General features: G+C 41.1%; 2 pseudogenes; one reads left to right on the top strand and one right to left on the bottom strand.

The window, feature by feature from the left end:
• Positions 1 to 3,707: 3,707 nt before the first annotated feature.
• Positions 3,708 to 4,839, top strand: LOC134362635 (alpha-N-acetylgalactosaminide alpha-2,6-sialyltransferase 2-like; annotated as a pseudogene).
• An 8,295-nt stretch (positions 4,840 to 13,134) lies between these two features.
• LOC134362634 (cytokine receptor-like factor 3) lies at positions 13,135 to 14,088 on the bottom strand (annotated as a pseudogene).
• Between the last annotated feature and the right edge of the window lie 7,721 nt (positions 14,089 to 21,809).

Genomic DNA, 21,809 nt, shown 5'->3' with positions numbered 1-21,809 from the left:
TGTGATAATCTGTTCTCATGTGTTTCTCTAGTTTTCAGGGTGGCAGTTTTCCTTGTGACCTATATTCTCTGATGGATCTAGAAAGAGTTGTTGATTCCCAGTTTTTTAAGCTTTTCTATTGTTGTGAGAATGGGAGTGATGACCCCAGTCTTTTTATATGTTGAGCTGGAAACCAGATAATTACAAACCAGAGGTGATAGAGTGGGTATACTCATCAGACAAGAATTGCACTCAGTAATCTCTAAAGTCCCGTCCAGGACTGATTTATTTCCCTAATTCTAACAAATTTTGCCTTGTAAATTCAAGAGATGCAAAGCCATCATCATATTTCCGTGACATTACGGTTTTGAGGCAATATACAAATGGACAGGGAATGTACGGATATAAACCAGAAGGTGGATGTCTTAATCTCAGCTCGCCATTTGTGCTGTGATCTAGAAAAGTTACTTCATGTCTCTGAACCTCAGCTTTTTCATTCATGGAATAAGGCAGCAGACTTATATTGCAATAAGTGCTAGTAGTCTGCTATTTTAGACAATAACTCTTTAAATGACTCATAACAAAAGTATGTGCCTAATCTATTGCTCACAATCTTGGTTCTTATACATGAAATATTTTGTTGGCATTAAGAAAATAGCGATTTAAAAGTCAGCTGGGTACACTATCTGGCAGCCTTCCATTTTCTAAATGGAAAAGAGAGGTCTTGCTGGTGCTTCCATTTATTTTAAACATAAGAAATACATTTCCTGGTGGCTGAAAGATCTCCTGAAAACTGGAAAAAATTAGCTTCACTTGAGCAAGTAGTTTTTGAATAGCTTATTAACTGAGAGGGTAACAAAAGCTACAGATTGAAATGCTTACTTTGAGGTCTTAATATTCAAATTGTTGAATTTGCCAACAGAGTCAGTTGGAACACAAAGAGTTCAATCAGTTAGCCGGCCATTTGTGCTCTCATGCTCCGGAAAATCAGGGTATTTTTCCTTCCTCACATATTTTAATGTATTTTGTATGAATTGACCAAATAGACGTTTTTTTTTTTTTGTTTGGTTACTTGTGGGCACAGAATGATTCTAGTACTTGCCTTTAAGCAGTAAATTGAAATTTGTTCTGTACTTTTATCTTCTAATCAAGTCATGTATCATTTATTCAACATCTATGGAATGTCAGATACTATTTTAGAGCCTGGAAATAGAGAAATAAAAAAAATACAGGCCATTCCTCTTTCAGGAGTGTTTGGGATCCTGGTGAAGTTGGATGTTTGCAATTTATACTAGAGCTAGAGAAACTGATTTGTCATCAACATATGACAGTTAGTAGGTGAAAACAGGAATGTGAATGAGCTCTATTAAAGAATGGAATCTTTAGAATCCCCAATATTTGCAGAGTTCACAGAAGAGGAAGATACAGTGAGAGGAAAAAACCACTGAAGGGAAAAATTTAGAGAAGTTATTACAGGATTATAAGTTTGTCTTTGTTTGGATTCCAGAAGAAGCAGGCCCAAGACAAGGTCTGAGCGAAAGACATTTATTTAGGAAGTACCAGGAGGGGAGTGAGGAAGTGAGACCCAGAGAAGAAAGCCAGTAAGGGGTATGTTATCAAGCAAGTTACAGTTGTGAGCAATGGAAGCTTAATTTTAATGTGGAACTCTGAGAAACAACGTAGACATGGGCCCTAGTGCTGTCTTGCCTGAGTGGTGAAGGAGCTGAGATACCTGAAGGCCAGCTGATGTAGGTTTAGGGCTGTTCCCAGGGATTGTTGGTTCGCTGGCACTTATCACATGTGTACTATGAGCAGGTTCCACTGGTCAGAGGGAACCCTCAGGCAACAGCGTGTCTGGTGCTGGTAGTCGTAAGTCTGGGCTGTCATGCATGGCAATAATTATTTAAGAGGGAGGGACAGAGCATTGACACATGTGCTACCGGTAAGAGCCATGAGAATGAAGGGAAGAGAGTGTTTCTGGGAGGAGGAAATAGTCATAATATTAGCAGAAATTGACAAATCAGATAAGTAGAGGAAGAACTGAGAATTGTAGGAGTCTGGAGCATGAGTCATAAACTGAGGGGAAAGTGCTAATAAAAATAGAAAAAGTAGAGATATAGAGCACGTAGAAGGGCTGGCTGGTTAGCTCAGCTGGTTAGAGCATGGTGTTGGTAACACCAAGGTCAAGGGCTTGGACGCCTGTATTGGCCAGCTGAAAAAAAATAGAGAATAAGTAAATGATAGAGCAAGATATAGGAAGAACTGAAATGAGTTGGGGGGGGTCAATATTTATAGCTAAAATTAAGAACATACACAGGGACAAATGGAATAAGATTGTAATTAAAAATACAAATACCCTTTAATGATTTAATTCACAGATCAAGACTCTCCTTGAATTGCCAAGATAGGTTGAAGTGCCACTTTTCTTTACAATGCCCCCTTTGCTCGTTTTTGTGATGGAACTCACCACATAGACTTCCAATTATTTATTGGCTGCTGATGCAGGGATAGTATCAGGAACAGAGAGAAGTTAGAGCTCCATTTGGTTCATTTGAGCTATAAAGCTTTGAATTACTTTGTGCCCAGCAATCTTAGGACACATTAATAGAAACTAAACCCGTGTCCTGGGGAATATCAATTTGGTCACTCAGTGTCCATCCCAGACATGCTGTTGTTTTCTCCTGACATACTGATGAGCAGTTGCATTGCAGCCTGTCGTTGGAATATGAAATGATTTCTTTTGAGCAATTACATTTTTCCTAAACAGGCTCTAGATGGAGATATTTATCTATTGTTCTTTTGTTTTCCCAACAGTTGAGATGAACAGTATAATCAATGCCTAAAAGAAAGTAAATTTGAATTATTCCTCATTTTTAAGTCTCCCGAAGCCTCATAGAAATGATTTAGAATATTATTTAAGACAAATAAGATATGAAAAATGTTTTTGAATTGTTAATCCAGATGGTTTATGAAAGTGGGACACTGCTGCATGTCACTTCTTTCTATATAAGTACATTTTCTAAAGAAGATAGACACTAATTGCCTTTGTGTATGTGTGTGTGTGTGTGTGTGTGTGTGTGTGTGTGTGTGTGTGTGTGTGTGTGTGTGTGACCGGTAAGGGGATCGGAACCCTTGGCGTGGTGTCGTCCGCACGGTGCTCAGCCAGTGAGCGCACCCGCCATCCCTATATAGGATCTGAACCCGCGGCCGGAGCGCCACTGCGCTCCCAGCGCCGCACTCTCCCCAGTGAGCCAGGGGGTCGGCCCCTAATTGCCTTTTAAAATATAAAATAGATTTAATGAGAAATAAAGAGTTAAAACACTTAAATGTTTTTTTAAAATCTGCATTTTGTAAACAACAATGAGAGACAGAAAAGTCAATCCATGATAGGAGGGGGGGGAGGCAAAATTTGCAAATGTTCTTGGATAGATTTTAACATTTAGTAAGAGTTAAGGGATTATGATTATGGTTATTGAAATAGAATAATACGTGCATCTCCTTCTCAGCATATGAGCTCTTCTGCACCCTGATTGTTCAAGTTTAGGGCAGAAGAGAAGAAGAGGGAAATCAGTAGGAACCTGGAGAGAGAAGGGCTTCAGCAGCCCTTCGCCCACTCCTCGGCATCGGCAGGCACATGACCTCTGTGCGTCCCGGATTTCTCCGCTGTCAAATGCGGGAGAGTTTCCTGTTGTGCTAAATCTTCGAGACGGACTGAAGTGAGCAACGTAATGACTGTGACAGGCGGCGGGCGCTGGGGCGAGGGGCGCGCAGGGCAGGGCGGCGGGCTCAGGGCTGTGTCGCCCACCTGCGGGACGCGGGCGGTGACGCTGGAGGGGACGCTGGAGGCGTCTCTGGCTTTGGCTCCTGCTGCTTCTCGGGCCCCAGAGCGGCCTCTACGGCTCGGCAGCGGCTGTTCAGTCTCTGTCCCGGTGCTGCTGTGGGGCGGCCTCCTCACCCAGGACATCGGGGACCGCCCGAGCCAGCTCAGAGCCAGCCGTGGCCGGCAGGGCCGCCAGCGCCTGCAGCCGGAGCCTTCTGAAGGGCTCAGAGAGCGCGGACTGTCCGCTTCTCCGAGGAACCGCCTCCAGCCCGCAGTCGTGCGCCCTCAGAGTCGACGGTGCTGTGATCGAAGGTTTCTAGGACAATGTGGGCACCGGGACCTCCTTCTGAGGTCACACTGTGAACACGATGGAGAACTCCCTCGTCACCCACAGCACCTGGGCTTCACCTGCGCGCCACAAGGACCGTACCTGCCCTGTACCTTTACCCCTTCAGACATCCGCAACGATGCGATGCTGAGATGGGCGTGCCTGTCCCAGGAGGCCTCAACCAAGGGGACAAGTTTCAGACTTATTTTGGACCAGACGCCCCTGCAGGTAAATTGAAGCGACTACATCCAGGCTTCATCCACTACCTGATAGAGAGGTTTTTTAAGTCAAGATTGCTTAACACAGATGCTAGAGACATATACAAGCCTAGAACTGGAGCCCTCACCCTGCTGACGGCTTTGCCTTCCTGTGATCGAGTTAGTACCTAGGGCTTTGTCGCAAGAACTACTGGAAGTTTTCTGACCACTATTTTGACTGAAGAAAGAAGCCACTGATGTTTTATGGAAACCACGATCTACATCTTGAGGCCACTCTGTGCAGGGACTGGCACAAAGCTGGCATCATTCAGCTGCACCAGCAACAATTCCAAAGTTGCCAAGCTCTTTGTTTCTCCTTGCAAAGCTGTGGTATTCACCCTCTTATTGGTCCAAATCTTTTCTTGTCTTTTCAACCTATGTCAGGCTCTCCAGCTCCCCGTTGCTCTCCCATTCTTCCCAAGAGGGTGTATGAAGGATGGGTTCACAACTCTTAATGAAGCCTGTTCAGTGTGGGACACCAGTCTTGTGCTTGACTCTTCCAAGAGAACTGCCCTCGGATTACTACATACACATTCCAACCTTGGCCAAGGAAAAATGGACTGCTTTGATGGATTTGCTCTAAAATTAAGGATAACACTCCCCAAAAGATAAGAAGACAAACTGTAAGGGGCAGACATACCTCAGAGTTGAACATCTTGAAGCCAGAAGGTGGCATCGTGCTACTGTAGGAATGTGAACGGGGCCATTCAAGGCTTATCACTTAACAAAGACTAAGCAGCAGTGCAGGCAAATGCACACTGCCGCTCCAAAATCCCCCCACTAACTATGTCGGGATTTCACAGAAAATGCTGAAGCAGTTCTTCAGAACTCGAGGATGAGTCTTAATAATCTTTCCCTAAGAAGTCAAGTCTCCAAGAACATGATCAACTTGCTTCTGCCCCAGGGGGAAGGGAGACATCCTTACCAGATAAAGTTGGAACACAAAAAGAGGCAGAAAAGAAAAGGCAGAATGTAATTTGAAATTAAATACTTGCATAAATGAAAAATAATCATTAGTCTTTTTTTTTCTATTAAGGAAGTAGAGAAAGCATATAAAATGCAGGGTGTTTAGTTTGAAGATCTTCGAATTTAAGAACTATGGGAGATTTCTAAGACTGCGTGTCACTAAAGTAGATTCTATTACAGATTTCTTACCACCTTGTTACAAAAAAGATGACATTACCGGGTAATGAATCCTAAGTCAAATCATTATTTCAATTAATTTGACCTGAGTTAGCTAATAATCAGTTGAATGATTTTAGACAGATTACAGCTGCAATTTCCTGGCTTCCTCTGGGACTTTGTTGCTTCCCAGACTGGTTTAGAGAAGTCTCACCCAACATATTATCATCGTAGAGCCCATGTAATCAAGACTTGTGATTTAATGTCTCAGTGACCAGTAGCTTTGTACAGTCTCATGTGCTACATCAGGCACTGTAAGATGCGTCTCCAAAGGTTAGCAGACACGAGACCTTCCACGGTAGTGTCTGCCTTTGCCAGTTCACCAAGGATCAGGATTTGGACTTCAGTTCTGTAGTCTTGGAAGAGAGATTTTTATCAGCGCACTTAACACAAGAAATGAACTCAGTAACCAGAATCTAGAGACTAATATAAATTAAACTGCTACTATAAAACATTTACAGACAAAACTGATAAAAAAAAATATTGTGACGCTGTTGTAAAAGACGTTATATACAAGGGAGGCATGACAACAGCCTTTGAATGTAAATAGAGTACTCAGGACAGACTGAGCCTGGTAGTAGAAGCTCAATTCTTGGAAATAAAAAAGTTGTGGATCTAACCACTTAATCTGTTTTCCTAATCTTGAAAGGCCCACTGATTTTCCTGTCCCTTTGTTATATAATCTGTAAAAGCAGGCTGTGGAAATCACCAAAGGTGAAGCTGTCTGTAAGTGTACAGTGCTAAGAAAATTAGCCACAGGAGATTGCTTTGATCAAAGAAGTTCCAGTATCTTGAAAAGCTAGTTGGTAAAATTATTCTTAGGCTTTTCAAGTTGGCATGTGAACTTCCAACGAGGAAAAAACTCTCTCTCTCATTTTTAGGCAAGGAAGACTGGGGGTTGCAGCGGATTTTCTTCCTGTCTCCCCAAGGTTGGCACTTAGTCGGGACAAGGAACAGCAGCGTTGAATTACTTCTTTAGAGCAGACTGGGCAGCCCCCCTTGCTAAACCTAGGTATGATGTCCAAATGCAGTGACTTTTTTTTCACACTATTATACTGAGAGGTGACACATAGGACACTAATTATAACATTATTGACTTCAGACACACGTGCACACACGTACACGCACACCCCCTTACATATTCATGTAAGTACACTTAGTAGCCCAGCACACTTAGTAGCTACCTGTTTTTATCACTGGGATGGCAGATGGGACATTATCCCATCGGCTCTATGGGTACTAAACCCCATCATGCATTCATGACCCACTGGCTCCATTTGCTGCCCAGATATCTCTAGTTTTCTTTTTACTGAGTTTTCTTTTCTCATTTAGTGTGACACTCACCAGTCTCTATGCTTTCTTCTTCATGGTCTTGTTTTCTGTCACCATTTTATGTACTAATGAACACTTTTGGTTAATAAGAACACGCATGTGGTAACATTGGAAGTTTCACAAAAGTGCTAATTTCACAAAAAAAGAATTACATTGAAAGTAGAAGTTTTGCTACTATATATATATTGCATATATATGTGTGTGTTTTATGGTGGTTGAAGGCAAGTCAGTGCAAATGAGGAACTGTTTTAGGAAACAGGAGATCAAAACAAGTCTTCAAATAAAGGCTGGGAAAGTCCTTTGAACAGAGGGCATCTAATCAGAAGGAATAAACAATAAAATAAACAGAAACTAGAAGAGACAATGTCCAGAGACATGACATGATTCCAAGCATATGCTGCCCAGAATGTGTTTTCATCAGGCCTGCGCCTTGACCTTAGAGCACAGATTCACGTTATAATCACATTTCCAGGAGTACATTTCGGTTCCGCCCCTGCATTTACAGTAGTTACTTGCAGAATACAAAGGTGAGAATGGATTTGGAATAGGATTGATCTGGGTTTGAGTACTGGCACCAAAAAGTAATAACTATGTGACCATGGGCAAGTTATTTAATCCCTTATAGTAGATTTTGTGGTGCTGCCCTCAGACCCTCCTGTTCGTGGACGTAGTGCCCATTCTCCCAGAAGATGAGAATGTTGGTGACAGGCAACTTGGAGCCTCTCTCTGTGAATTGCCCTCAGGTGAAGGGAGATACTTTATCCAGGGTTACATTTCCTCTCTGGAGGCATCCTGTCTGCAATGATTGGTTGACACAGAAGTACAAAGCCTTTCCCCTTTGCCTTGATTTGGGAAAACCTGAAGGGCCATTCCTTCATCCATAGCTCCTTATGAGACTATGTGAGGTCTTTGTTGAGACTATGTTCAACAGTGCAGCTAAGCAACAAAAGATGTGCTGTTATCTCTTCTGCAGCAAACTGGAGGGAGACATTCCTCCACAGGATTTTCTTCCTGAAGTTACCTTTCTTTTTTTCTCTCTTTCACCACTGAGCTTTGCAAACAGCTATTTAGTGGATGCCACAGTTTTTTCTTAGCCTGCTGCAGTTTGCTGTTTTTACTTCCCTGTCAACACCCTGGTTCCTTCATGTGGAATAAGGTCTAAAATTAAGGCCCAGAATTATGTGTTTCTTGACATCTGGGGCAAAGTAGGAGGGCCTCGAATGGCCTAACTGCAAACTCCTCTCCCCTATGTGCTCCTAGGAAGAAGATCTCCTAGCCAAAGCCTCCTCCTTTGCTTGGGGACAAGACACAATCCTGCTTTTCTCTGAGTAGCAGGCTCAGTTCCCTGCCAGCCTGCATTCAAACAAGCCAATCACTTTCACGTGGGAGCCAGGAGTCACCCCACCTTCTTGATACTACAAAGCCTGCTTCCTAGTGCCCTGGTTGTTTACTTTGCTGCTGATTGCAACCTTGTGTGGTTCTGCATGGACTATGGGGTCCTCCTCTCCCAGGCTGGGAGTATATGTGACTGATAAACTGCTGTCAATCTCATCTGTCCAGCGTCAGTTGTCATCTGGTCATTCTTCCCCATAACTCAGGATAAGAATCCATTCTTCCCTCATCAATGGGATGAAAAGGAGGCTATTAAAACACTCTACTAAAGGAGAAGGGCCCGCTTCAGTGGCCCAATTTACCGTCGTATACCTCCACGTCTGAGGTAAGAATTGCAAACAAGGCTGCGGTCAGTTCCAGGCTGTCTGTATCTGCAATGACATAGGTGTGCCAGCATTGGCATCTACCCTGGGTTCCTCCTGCAGTTCTTCTGTCACTCAGTCCCCTAAACTCTCTCTCTACCATGCCCCTAGATGTCCACATACTATAAATTTTGAACACCTACGTCTTCTTAGGGAAACTGAGATGAGTTCAGTGTCTTAGTCAAAATACACAGTACAAGGAATTTGTTCTCTCAGTCATCAAAATACCATCCCCTCAGCTGTCAAGTTTAACTTTTATCTAAGAATCTGTTTTTTCTGTATCTCTCACTCGTGCACATTTCACTTACCCCCCTTAACCTGTATCACTCTCAAATCTCTCTCTAGTTTGGCATCACCACTGAAGGGCATTTTCATATTTCCAGCTGCCAAATGTTCAGATGGCTGCCTTGACATCAACTCCAGTTCTCCATTTTAAATGAATTTATGTTTTATGCAATAACAGTTTTCTTCTATGGCTGACTTACTCCTTACTAATAGTCCATTTTCTCTACCTGTGTTTCCCAGCCTCCCTTCCAGATGGGTTGGAGCCGTGTGACTAGTCTGGCCAGTGGACTGTGAGCAGAAGTGGCAAGTGTGACTTCTGAAGCAAGCAATTAACAGCCCATATCTTTCCTCCATTTCTCTTTTCTCCACAGTCATAGCTATAAGTGAAGGAGAGTAGCTGTCCTACATTAGATTTTACCTGAGTGTGAACTAATACTTTAAGCTACTGAAATTTCCAGATTTATTTGTTACCAAGGTTTATAGTGTCTACTCTGACTCATAAGACTTCCTAGCTAGGAACGGTGTCAACCTGGTGTAGTCAAGCACGACCCAAAGAAGGTAGCCACTGTTCTGCCAGAGCACATTATTTTCATGCAAAGATGTGAGGATAATGTGCCTTATCTGATATTTTTAGGTAAAGCCACAAATCCAGATTTTCGTGTGAAGCCTCCCAATTTAAAAATATTGGTCCCATTTTTTGAAACACGCTTTGAGCCATACAGAACGTCTGTGGGCCACATTCTGCTCCTGGGATGCTTGTCTGCAATTCATGAACTGGGTGATGTATAAGTCTTTCTCAGCTCCGATTTGCTATGATTCTACAGTCTGAGGAAACACCACTGCATTTATTGGTCAAATGGGCAGATGTCTATAGATTGGTCTAGAAAATTACTATAAAAGGACCAATCTCATTTTATCATAATCCTGCCATTAAAAACAATAACAAAAATGAAAATAACATTCCATACAATGGTTTCTTATTTTGCATCTCCGCATGCTTCAAGTCTTCTTTTTGCTATTTAGAGCTGCCTGGTCTATAGAACCTTGTACTACTCACTCTAGGTAACTTTGTCTTCACATAAAGGTGCTGTGCTCATTTGTTGTTTGCATGTCTTTGCTTCCATGCAATCATCTTCGATGCTCCCTCTGCATAGCCAAATCATATCAATCCTTAAGGGCCACTCAACACATTCAAAGAAACCTTCCTTGATCACTACAGTCATCACTGACCATTTTTATTTTGAGCCCTTGAAGCATTTATAGCTCAGAACACATAAGCTGCCTTTAAATACACTATCATGTATTAATAGTACTATTCCAAGTACACTAGCATTCTCTCCCATACCAGAATGATAGCTGTGTTGTATCTTGACTCATACCACTTTCATATTTCTCAAAATGCTCAGCAGTATTCTTCAGCATTATGTGGCAAATTTCCTCGTCTCACCTAGACTGCTCTTGTGTAAGATTCTGTACCACTTTAATACTCTTCCACCATAAATGTAGTACCCTTTAGCATGGGTTGGTGAGCTCATAACATGAAAGCAACCCAGGTAGTGTGGGTGACAGGCAGAGGGAGTGGGAGAGAGAAAAAGAGAGTAGCAAGCAAACGGTGGAGGTCAGAAGGGCAGGACAGGGCTGAGAGCTGGGAGGGCTGCAGGTCAAGCAGCTTTTGGTTTTTTTTAACTTTAGTTTTTTATTTTATTTTATTTTTTCAGACAGCTGGACAAGGCATCTACATTCCAGCACATCTTCTTAATAAAATGAAATACTACTTTATTAACTAAATGAAAGTCTACTTACTTATATATAAAAAGGCAAAGGAAAAAGATTATGATTATCTAACAGGGAATTTGAATCCCCAAATAAATTATCTTAAAAAAAATCAAACTTATTTTTCCAAATACATTTTTACTGGTAAAAATTAGAGGAAAAAAAAACACATTAAAAAAAATCTGCAGGTTTTTACAGCAAGTTAAGACCACTATTTTCACGTACAAAATTAATCCTTCGATATTTTACACAAATTTAAGTTTTCAAAAATAGGTCAAGTATTTACTTTATGTTTGTATGGTCCACTAAAATACCATTTATCAAATTGACATTAAACTGGACTGCAAATTATATACTACAGGTAGTTCAAGCATATCACTGAGGCTAGATATGCACATATATCTATTACAGACACGTGAAATGGCTAACCCTGCTGTGCATACCCTGTAAAACTGTTTTACCCTGTAAAACTGTTTTACCCTGTAAAACTCCTTTAACCTCTCTTAAATTGCATTGCAAAGAAACAGCAAAAGAAAGTACTTTGAGTATTGTAAGCATTTGCTCAGGCATTCAAAAAATGCAAAAATTATATATGCTTTTGGGATGTAATGGTTATTGCATATGATAAAACTCAGCCTTACTTATAAAACATCTGCATATAGAGAGAATATTCAACACACTTCTATTAAGAGCACATAGTGAATGTATTTACAGAACTGGCTTCTATAAGTCTATTCTTGTTGTTTTAGTCTAAAGTTTTACATGGTTTTGGCTACTTAAAAGATGAAGATTTATAAAATAATGTTACATTAAGTTTTTCTCTTCTAATAATCATTAAAAAGAAATATAGTGAATGGGTAGAGTCCTATATGTACTCATACTTTTAAGGCCAATTTGAGTTTTGTTGTGAGATCATACTTTAATTAACACTATGCTAAAAATAAAATTGATTGCATTATGATTTTATCCACATGATTCAAGTATCTTACTGCTGAAATATTCTAAAATGAATCCAATAAGCATTTTTCATTTCCAATTGCCTGAGAGATGAATCCAACTGCTTTTATCAATTACGACTAAACTGGGCTGAGAACAGCTGTATTAACATCCTCTGAACTAAAGACAGTCATCTAAAAATCTAAAACACTGACACTTTCCATCCTCGATAAAAGAATGAACATCCAAGAGAATCACACATTTAATCAATCACTTTTTTGTTATTCTAGGTAATAGTTACTCAAAGCTTGAAATTCCTAGAATCAAAGTTTTAATGTTAAATATGTCAGCTCTGTCTATTGGTCAAGTTATTCCTGAGTAACTGTGGGCAACAGATTAGTCATTTTTTTTTTTAATTTACAAAAATAGCACTGTTTGTACTAATGCACATTGCTTGATCCTCTGCAGAGAGTCATATTCATTCTCTTGGTGTGTCTGCACACACTTCTATACTGTCCCTTTTGTTTAGTTGTCTTTCAGTTTCAAGTCTAAATGTTAATGGCTGCCCATGGAATGTAGAAGGTTAAAAATCTTGATTCTTGTTTGATTTTTTAGACAGGGCTCTTTAGCTAAAAAACTTATGGGACAAAAGTCCTTAACTAGGGAGCAAGAGCCAATAGCTAGTGTTGCAAAAGCCCATCTAATCAATTCTAATCAAGTATATGTTGATTCTTAGTTGATTTTTAGATAGGGTTTTTAGGTAATGCATATATGGGACAAAAGTCCTTGGCTAGGAAGAAAAAGCCTACAGCTAGTGGGCAATGGCCCATCTAATCAACCCTAATCACTGTTTAGGTAAGGGATTATATACACTGATTGTTAACTGGTTGTTAACGTATTGATTTTGTTAAAAGATGTTGAAAGAATTGCTGTAGGGAAAAATGTGAAAAAATGTTTGCTAAGGGCAGGCTATTTGTTAGTGGAAACTTTAGAGACAATTATACCTAGATTTAATCATAAGAATGTAACTTTTGCTTAAATCATTTAGGAGAGGTTATATTTTAGATTAGATAATGATCACAGTTTGGTCAACTCAATTTTCACAAATTTTACTTTGGAATGTCACGTTGTTAATTTAAATGATATTACTAGTTTCTATTGTTTAAGCTATACTTAGCTGTAGATAACTTTTGTCACATTGCCCATGTCTTTGTGTTCTTCTGAAATGATTGAATCAACTGATTTTTCTTATGAAACTTCCTTGTATTTACAATAAAAACAGAAGCTAACTTTGAATTGGGGCTGTACCTGGTTTCTGTTTCTAACAGAGGAGTTGCTTAGGTGTAGCCCCTTTGGGCTTCTCATTGCACTCATGTTGCTTTGAGTAATCTTTTTTTGCATCTCTGTTACACAGTGAGAAGTTTAACAATGGAAATAAGTTGGAGTACTGTAGTAGGCTTCAGACTCTTTCTGGAATGTACTATTTCTTCAGTCACTCACACTGTACCCCTCAAGGCCAGCTGTTCACTCATGAGGTACCAATATGGAATGACTTATTGGGGTGATGCTCCAGGGACTCCACTTCTGTCAACTTGTCCTGCATCCTCGGGTACAGACTCTGAACTGATAATCAGCATTGAGGTCTATGTGCAATGCTATGAATTCAGTTTCAGAGCCTACATATATATCCTCAAAATGATTTGAAGCACATTTATGAAACTGGAGGCTGTCATCTTGGGCTGTAAAGCCATCATTATGCTGTTGTGCTGTTATGCCTCCAGATTTCTCCATTAGTTATTATATGTGTACTGGTGGGTGAGATACCACTGTTCCACGGCTAAAAATATAGTCTTTCACTATGTTAAGAATCGAGTCATCCAACTGATCAACAAGCCACATCAACCAGGAAAGGCACTTCGGTTGACTGAACTGAATGTGTGAGGCCTTTTAGGAAAAGGTCCACAGTTTCTCATTCTGTCCTCCCACACCACAAAGAATTGTGATCTCACCTTCCTGGACTAAGTGCTCTGCACTGTGAACACCATGGTCTGTGACTCACGGTAGTCTTATTAGTCTTATGGTAGGCTTATTAGTCTCCTGTTCAATGCAGTCTACCGTTTGCAAAAGAAACATCAGTTGCTCGTACAGGAGCTTCCCAAGTGTTCCCTTTAAATCATTAAAATGCTGTTTCAGGGCATTCCTTGTCTGAAATGTTCATTCTACTTCTGGGGCAATGACTTAATCCTGTTTGAGTCATGGTCTTTTTTGAGAATTTTGATGAGAGGTTTATAGTGCCTATTCCCAGAAAAATGATACTCCATACCTTGCTTCTGTACCTCCTGCAGCCCTGTGGCCCCTGGTCTCGCTCCCACCTGTAGCCTCACAGGCTGCATGTCCTCCCAGGCCTCCCTCCTGCAGCAGCAACTCGGGCTTCAGCTCCATTTCTCCCTTGTCAGGTTGTGTGCTCAGTGACTCTGGCGCAGTTCCTGACCATCTCAGACACCATCTAGCCATCTGTCACTTTAAGCAGTTCTTTTTGATGGAAAAATTAACTCTGAAGAGAGCCAAACTGTTTCTGTTTGGGTATATTCTGCCTGAGCTGCATTCAGCATGACTTTTCCTCTTTCTGGATTGGTTGGTCCTTGGTGGCAACGAGTAAAAATTTAAAAAGGATAATTTTATTTGTTTGCAGGTGGGCTCTTAGCCCGTGGGAGATCGAGGGTATGCCTGTGGGCGGGAAAGGCCCAGAACAAGTGATCATTCCATAATAAAGAGGTCAGGGAGCTGAGCTCACAGCTTCCAAGTCCACATCCTGTATTCACCTAGCAATTATTTTATTTTTCTTATTTCATCTATTTTCTGAGTACTCCAGTTGGTTTCAAGAAAATACAGTTTTCTGGTTAAATTACATACAACTGCGGAGGAGCAATATTTAGGAAAGTTGAGTCAGGGGAATTAACACTGAAATTATTTTTCTAAGCTTTAACAACATTATGACTCAGGCATAAAGTAATGATTTTAAGTGCTCTGAATGGTTTTATGAGGAGAAAATGAGTTGGGCATTGAAGGAAGTGAGCCAATATTGCCTTTCTGTATCGCATTGCTCACGGCTCACGCATTGCCTGGAGTGATGACCTGCAAATTTGGAGGTTAAGGAGAAAAGTGCATGACATGATGTAGAAAATGGAGATGGCCACTGATCTGTCTTATGGGGCTTAGCCCAGGGGACGTGTGAGCTGCATGCACTCCAGTGTTGTCCGCACAAGAAGAGGTAAATTTGTGTCATTGCCTTCACAGGGCTGGACCCAGATACCGACTTGGTTTTCTCTGGCTATATTACTGCCTGAATTTTGGGGACTGCCTACTCCTGGAAGGGGACGCAAACATAGAACAGACAGCAAGCCATGTCTGTCCTGGGACTAGACATTCTCCACCCATTCGTGGAGCTGCCCTGGTAGACTCTAACCTCCTGGTCTGTGATTTCCTCCCATCTGGGACTCTGGGCCTGCCTGCTCCTTTCTGTCTTAGTGGACTCCCTCATCCTGGCTCACCGTCTTCCTAAACTTCAGATCGGCCAGGCCCTTTCTGCTCCAGGTCCTCTTATTCCCTGGCTTATTCTGAACAAAGCTCTGTGTTCAGAGCCATATCCTTTTTTCTTCAGTCAACACAGGATTGTGGGAAAGTTTAGCTAAATGAACATTTTAACCTTTATTGAATGTTTACTGCCTGTCAGACACTGCTCTAAAACGCTTTATGAATATCAACTCATTTAATTCATGTGGGGACCATATGATGTCAGTATTAGCATCCCCATCAAGTAACTTGCCTAAGATCACACAGATATTAGGAGGCAGAGATGAGATTCCAATTCAGGTAGTTTGGTTCCCAAAGGATGAACTCTTAACCATCCTACCATAAGGAGTCTCTAAATAAACAACCGGGTGGTAAGATGGGAAAGCCAGAGCAGCAGACTGAATCATTCAGTATTTACTGTATTTGTGTTATGTGCCAGGCCCTTTAGTGCATGCAATGACAGATCTTAAGTTATATCAGGTAACAATTTTACATTCTCCTACTTCATGATTTAGAGAACTATAAATAAAGGGGAATGTGATCAACACTTGATGAAAAATGCAGGCCGATTTTCTAAGAAAGCACATGGAAAAGATTTAGCAGTCCCAGTACAGAGGATCAGGGAATACTTCATGTTTGAGCCAGAGTTTGATCTGGATTCAAGCAGATTATCTGGGTGTTGGAAAAGAAGGAAGGGGGAAGCAGTTCCTGGAAAGGAAATAACAAAAGGAAAGTCCCAAGAGCACAGTGAATACAGGGGGCAGTAAATAAATTTGCATAAGATCTAGAACAAGAGCAGAACATAGAGCTGAGAGATTAAGGCCAGAATTAAGGAGAGCTTATTTGCTGGGCTAAAGAGTTTACATACAGGTTGAAAGGTGACATATGTCAGATGAGAGTGCTTCAGAGGATTGACTGGGCAGCAGAGTACATTATAAATTGGAGATGGGAGAAACCAAACAAGAGGTCAATACAGTCTTTTAATATAAGTATTATTAGGCAATGGTCAAGGGATGGATGAATTTGAGAGCCGTTTTAGAAGCAATTACAAAAGTCCTAGAGGGGGGTTGGATACGAGAGGCGAGTAAGAGTGGGTTGTTGAAGGCAGTGAGAGTCAACGTGCCCAGACCCTCTCACCCCTCTCAGCTTTTACTTTTCAGCTGGTTTCTTAGCACACTTCCCCCCACACGCATGAAATGCAAGGCCTCCACCTTCTCTACTCTGCCTTCTGTGATCCCTGGCAGAGGGAGAATGAAGTCGTGCTTGACTCTGAGATGGTATGAAATTGGTGCTGACAAGGGCTTACACTGCTTGTGAAAAATTTGCAACGCTCCCTTTAGAAATTGCATTAGCTATTATAACCACTGCTCTTAAAAAAGTCAGGGGAACTCCCAAGGTAGTCTAGATAGCTACAGCGCAAACCAAAAACCGTGTGTCAATTGCTCACAGATGGTTAATTTTGCTCTGGGATCTCAGAAAGGGGAAATAAAAGACAAAGTACTGTGTTGAGAAGTGCTTCTAGAACAGGTGTGCACTATGTTACTACATAGTTGTAATGTTGCAATGTTGTCCATGGGTGTAGGAGAGAGAGTGATGGAAATGTGCCATGTACAAGCCAGTCCAACTTAGGTCCAGTTCTGTGAGATGCTGGGTTGAAATAGGTAGAGGTCTGGGCAATACCCCCCGATACTGTTGGGGGGAATTATTTTGGAGTCTGTCCTTTTTTTTTTTTTTTTTTTTCTGTAAGAAGCTTTCAATGGAAATGTCAATAGCCCTTATAAAATACACCGAGATTCCCTTGCTTAACTAGTGGTCTTAGGAAACAAGCAGATAATGTGTTGGACCTGATTTTGGCAAATTATTTTACCTCCTCTCTTCAGAGGAAAGAGTAGAACTTGGCTTGAAGCATGGGGAGCCCCAGTTGACTGAGATTTGATACTTTTTCAGTAATTGCTGCCTAATAGGCTTGAAAAGTTCAACTGCCTCTGAAATTCCTATTTCCCTTCCCTTGGTTCCAGAAGAGTGACAGAATGGGAGAGACTAGATGAACCTCCTATCGTACCTTCTTTGAAAACAATGTCTAGCATGTGCCTTTCTGGCACAGCCATGTGACCGTGGATGGCAATTCGAAGGTCACAGAGTTGCTCCCAAGGCAGTTCTGGACTGAGTTTGATGTTGAATGACCTCACATTCAATCCATTGCCTCATTCACAATAGCAAGTTGAAATACCCAAATGCTGCTTCTTTTATGTCCGTCTGTCACCTGCAATTTGTTTGGATTGCTGAGAGTTTCACACTTGCCCAACCGTCCCCCCTTTTATTCAGATGAAAGACAAAGTGTTAAATAATATACAAAGTATAGTCTCCATAGGAACCAATTAAACTTCATAGAAGAGGCTGACATGACTGCCTCAAACCCAAAGTCTTATTTAATTTGCTCTCACCAAGCCTAAGAGCTCCCCCCTTTTTTTCTTTAGAGGTTTTTGAAGTTAAGCTATTGTTGGTTAGGTTAAGCTGTTGTCTCTAAATCTGGCTAGCCTGATTCAGGTAATAGCCAGCATTGTGTTTACCTTGATTTTCACAGCTGATGCCTAAGCTTGTGAGCAGATGCCAGCCACTATAGAGGAAGGGACACAGACAAAATCCTGGCAATGATAGAGCAGGATCCTTCACTCAAGGGCTGGAATCAAGGTTCTATGAACTACGGAATCATTCAAACACAGTGTGGATAAGAGGTGGTCATAGAGACCAGTGCAGCAAGGTTGCCATATCTGGAGTGCTCGATGTGATTAGCCCTGGGCCCTCCTCAGCAAACTCAGAAATCTCTCCTCCTTACCTAAGCTTCCTTGAAAGCTTCTTGTTTCCAATATGTATGAGCTTTACCTTTTGCTCTCTGTGCACAGTGTGAATATTCAACTCAGTCAATTGGGAATTTGGAAGAATTTCCATGTGTGACTGCTTGAAATATTTTCATATGGGCCAGTAAGATGGAAATGTAACTCTTTAGGGGGTCTAAATCCACAGCAAACCAGAGAAGCCACTTTTCATGATTTATCCAAGGCTGCCACAGGCTCCAGTAGCCTGGAGCCTATGATGACTGCATAATAAATTCAGTTGAGGGTAATATAAGAGACCATACATCAAAAAGCAAACCCCTTATCCTACCACAAAATCTTTTCTACAAAATGATTCCCTAGAAAGAGGTTGCACTGGTTACTTTTGTTGTCTTGGGATTGAGGTTTATTCACCAGTAATTGCACTCAGGAGAGGTTTCTTCGCTTCTACTTGAAAAGCAGAGTTTGGGAAGGAAATCCTCTGCACTGACCTGCAGTAACTCCCAAGTGGCTAATATAATGGAGCATGGTCCCTTAAGCCTTCTGGTCCCTGAGTAAATACTCTTAGAAGGATTCCTCCTGCTGTGCTCTGTCCTACCCCAGTGTGAACTTCACACAGTTCTACACACAGGCTGGCACTTTGCTCCTTCCTCGGCTTTTCTCCAAACATATTTCTCCATCAATATATACTATTCCAACTCCATTCTTTTAAGGTGAGGCACTCCCAGTGAACTATTTATACTTAGGGTTCTTTTAAAAAATATTATTAGTTTTTATACTAGTTTTCTATTGCTGCTGCAACACATTACCGCAAAATTCAGTGGTTTGCACAGTTAGCCACATTGCAAAGTCAGAGGGAACAGACCCACAAGACTGCCCTAGCTTCAGACACCAGCCACAAGTTCAGAAGTTCCCAGGAACATGCTTACTTCAGAGCAGTTGGCTGCAAATTTGGGGGTCCCCACAACCATTCAAGTTTGATAATTCTTGAGAATGACTCACACGCCTTACTGAAAGCTATTATACTCGAGATGTATTACAGTGGAAGGATACAGGTTAGCATTAGCCAAGAGAAGGAACACATGGGGCAGAGTCAGAGAGGGGTCCAAACACAGAGCTTCTGGTCATCCTCTTCCAGTGGAGTCATGAATGGTGTTACATTCTCCAGGCTACTACGTGTGACAATATGCACAAAGTATCATCAACAAGGACAGATTACCCAAGCCTTTGGTATCCAGAATTTTTACTGGGGTTTAATTACGTGCTGCCCATGTGGCTGACCTTTAGTCTCTAGCCTTTCTCCTGTTCCTCCAGATGTCAAAACTGACACAGCATTTTCCAAAGCCCTCATTATAAATTACACTGTTAGACAGCAACCAAGGCCCTTAGGAAAACAGAGACACTCTTATGAGGCAGGACATTTGAGGAGCAGAGACCATCATCTAATGACCAAGGACAAAGATGGGACTTCTCTTTGGGTGAGGCAAAATTCCTTACAACAATACAGCTTAAACAACACAATGTTATTATTTTGTAGTTCCCTAGGTCAGAAGTCTGACAAGGGTCTCACTGGGCTAAAATCAAGGTATTAGCAGGACTGTGTTCCTTTCTGGAAGCTCCAGTAGATGATTTGTTTCTGTTCATTCTGGTTGTTAGCAGAAATTAATTCCTGGTGGTTATGGGACCGAGATCCCTGTTTTCTTGCTGGCTGGCAGCTAAGGACTATTCCTGGCTTGTAGAGGCTACCTGCCTGTGGCCCTTTCCCTCCATGTTCAAAGCCAGCAATGGCAGGTTGAGCCCACCAATGCTTTGAATCTCTCCTCCGTCTGTCTCATCTTTCTGACCCAGCCTGGAAAAGTTCTTTGATGTTAAGGTCTATGTAATTAGATTGGTCCTACCTGGATAATTCAAGATAATCTTCCCATCTCAAGGTCCTTCATTTAATTATATCTGCAGAGTCAATCCTTTTTGCCATGTAAGGTAACATATTCACAAATTCTGGAGATTAGGGCATGGATGTCTTTGTGGACCAATATTCTGCCTACCACAGATGTCAAACATGAATTTTAAAATGAGGTTTGATTGCCTTAATTCAAATGAAATCACGATGTTAGGACTTCTAAGCCTTAAAAGGGCCAGAGTGGGGAATAACAGCAGGCAGGAGTGTTTTCATTGCCCATCAAGTCTCATGTGTAGGAAGTTTTCTATTCCAAAATAGGAAAAGCTGGTCAGAATGGTTTTGTTTTACTCTCTTGACCTAACTTTCATGTATATTTGGTTTCATAATTGTCAACAATTATTAAGAAATGGCAGTATGCTAAGCATATTTGCTTGATTGTCCCACTAAATCACTAACACTAGGAAAAATATATTCAGATTTTCATTACATAGATCAGGAAACTATATTGTAGAAGTACGTAGTTCATTATCTGGGGTCACGCAGTAAGTAAGTGGTATCTCGGGGATTTCAACCTTGCTTTCTCTGAGTCTAAGATGCTTCAAGCTGCAAAATGCCATCTCTTCAATTTCAGATCTCCATTTCCTATCTCTCTCTCCAATTTAATATCTACTGTGTTGACCTCTCTATCTCTTATGTGTAAAATTTTACTTTTCTCTTCCAGTTACTGGGTACCTAGAAGCAGAAAACATGCATCTTGTCTATCTGTTGAGAAAATAAGTGCATTTTAGATGCTAGATCCTGATTTTATAAAATATCTGATAATATCTTATTAGGTCAATAAAATTACACAGTTAAGTCATTTTAAATAGAATTTAACAAACACAAAACTTATTCTATTAAGTATATATTAACTAAATATTAATATACAAGGGTTCTTCAAAAAGTTCATGGAAAATATGTATTATGAACAAACTATGCATGAATTAAAATTTTTTTTGTTATAACTTGTTATAACATGTCTGAACAGGATCTAGTATGAGACACTAAGAAGGATAAGACATCAGTTTGAAAAGAGCCCCTATCAGAGCAACACGAATTCTGCTAAAATTGAAAGCAACAACACTTGCACATACTATCCAGACCTGGGAAACCAAGGAAGACATCGGTAAAGCTATGCTGATTCCACCCTCCAGCAGGACCCTGAGATAACAGCAAAGGCTGGAGCAGAAACCAGACAGAGTTTTGGCAAGACTGTGCACCTGGCTCCTTGAAAGGAGCCCTCGCAGCCCACGTCTCTCTCCCTCCTGCTTTTCATTTCCCATGTTCCATTCCCTCAAACCCTTTTTTTAAAAAAACCCTTGGTAAATCTGAGTCTTTGAGATGGCATTAACCTGGCAATTCTTCAGGTTTACCTAGGAGATGGGTTGGCCATGTCTCCTCAGGCCACTGGTATTCCTGAATATAAAATGACTTCCCTTTTTACCCACATTTAACTTTTGAGTGATTTGCTTTTGAAAGGGGGCAAGCAGTTGGGGCTAGTAGAACAATAACCCCTGTGGCTTGGCTCTAACACCTGGACCGTGCAGTCAGCTCACACCTGGCCACTGTCCTGACTCCCTCACCACCATGAATTCCTCACTTGCTTGTTCCCACCTAATGTGGACTAGACTAAATTATCAAGAAATGAAGGAAGGAAGGAGGTAACATATAACTTTAAAAATAAAACTTACAACAATAGTAACCGAAAGAAAAATTTTAAATGAATAATACTTATAACATGGATATTAAAAATATGAGCAAACTGAGTTCAGCAAAGTGTGATAAAAATAAAATTGGGTTCAACCTAGCGTAGGAGA

The sequence above is a fragment of the Cynocephalus volans genome, chromosome 14 (assembly GCF_027409185.1).
Source record: "Cynocephalus volans isolate mCynVol1 chromosome 14, mCynVol1.pri, whole genome shotgun sequence".
NCBI lineage: Eukaryota > Metazoa > Chordata > Mammalia > Dermoptera > Cynocephalidae > Cynocephalus > Cynocephalus volans.
Note: the sequence above shows the minus strand (reverse complement) of the source record. Positions and strands in the feature narration are given on the sequence as shown.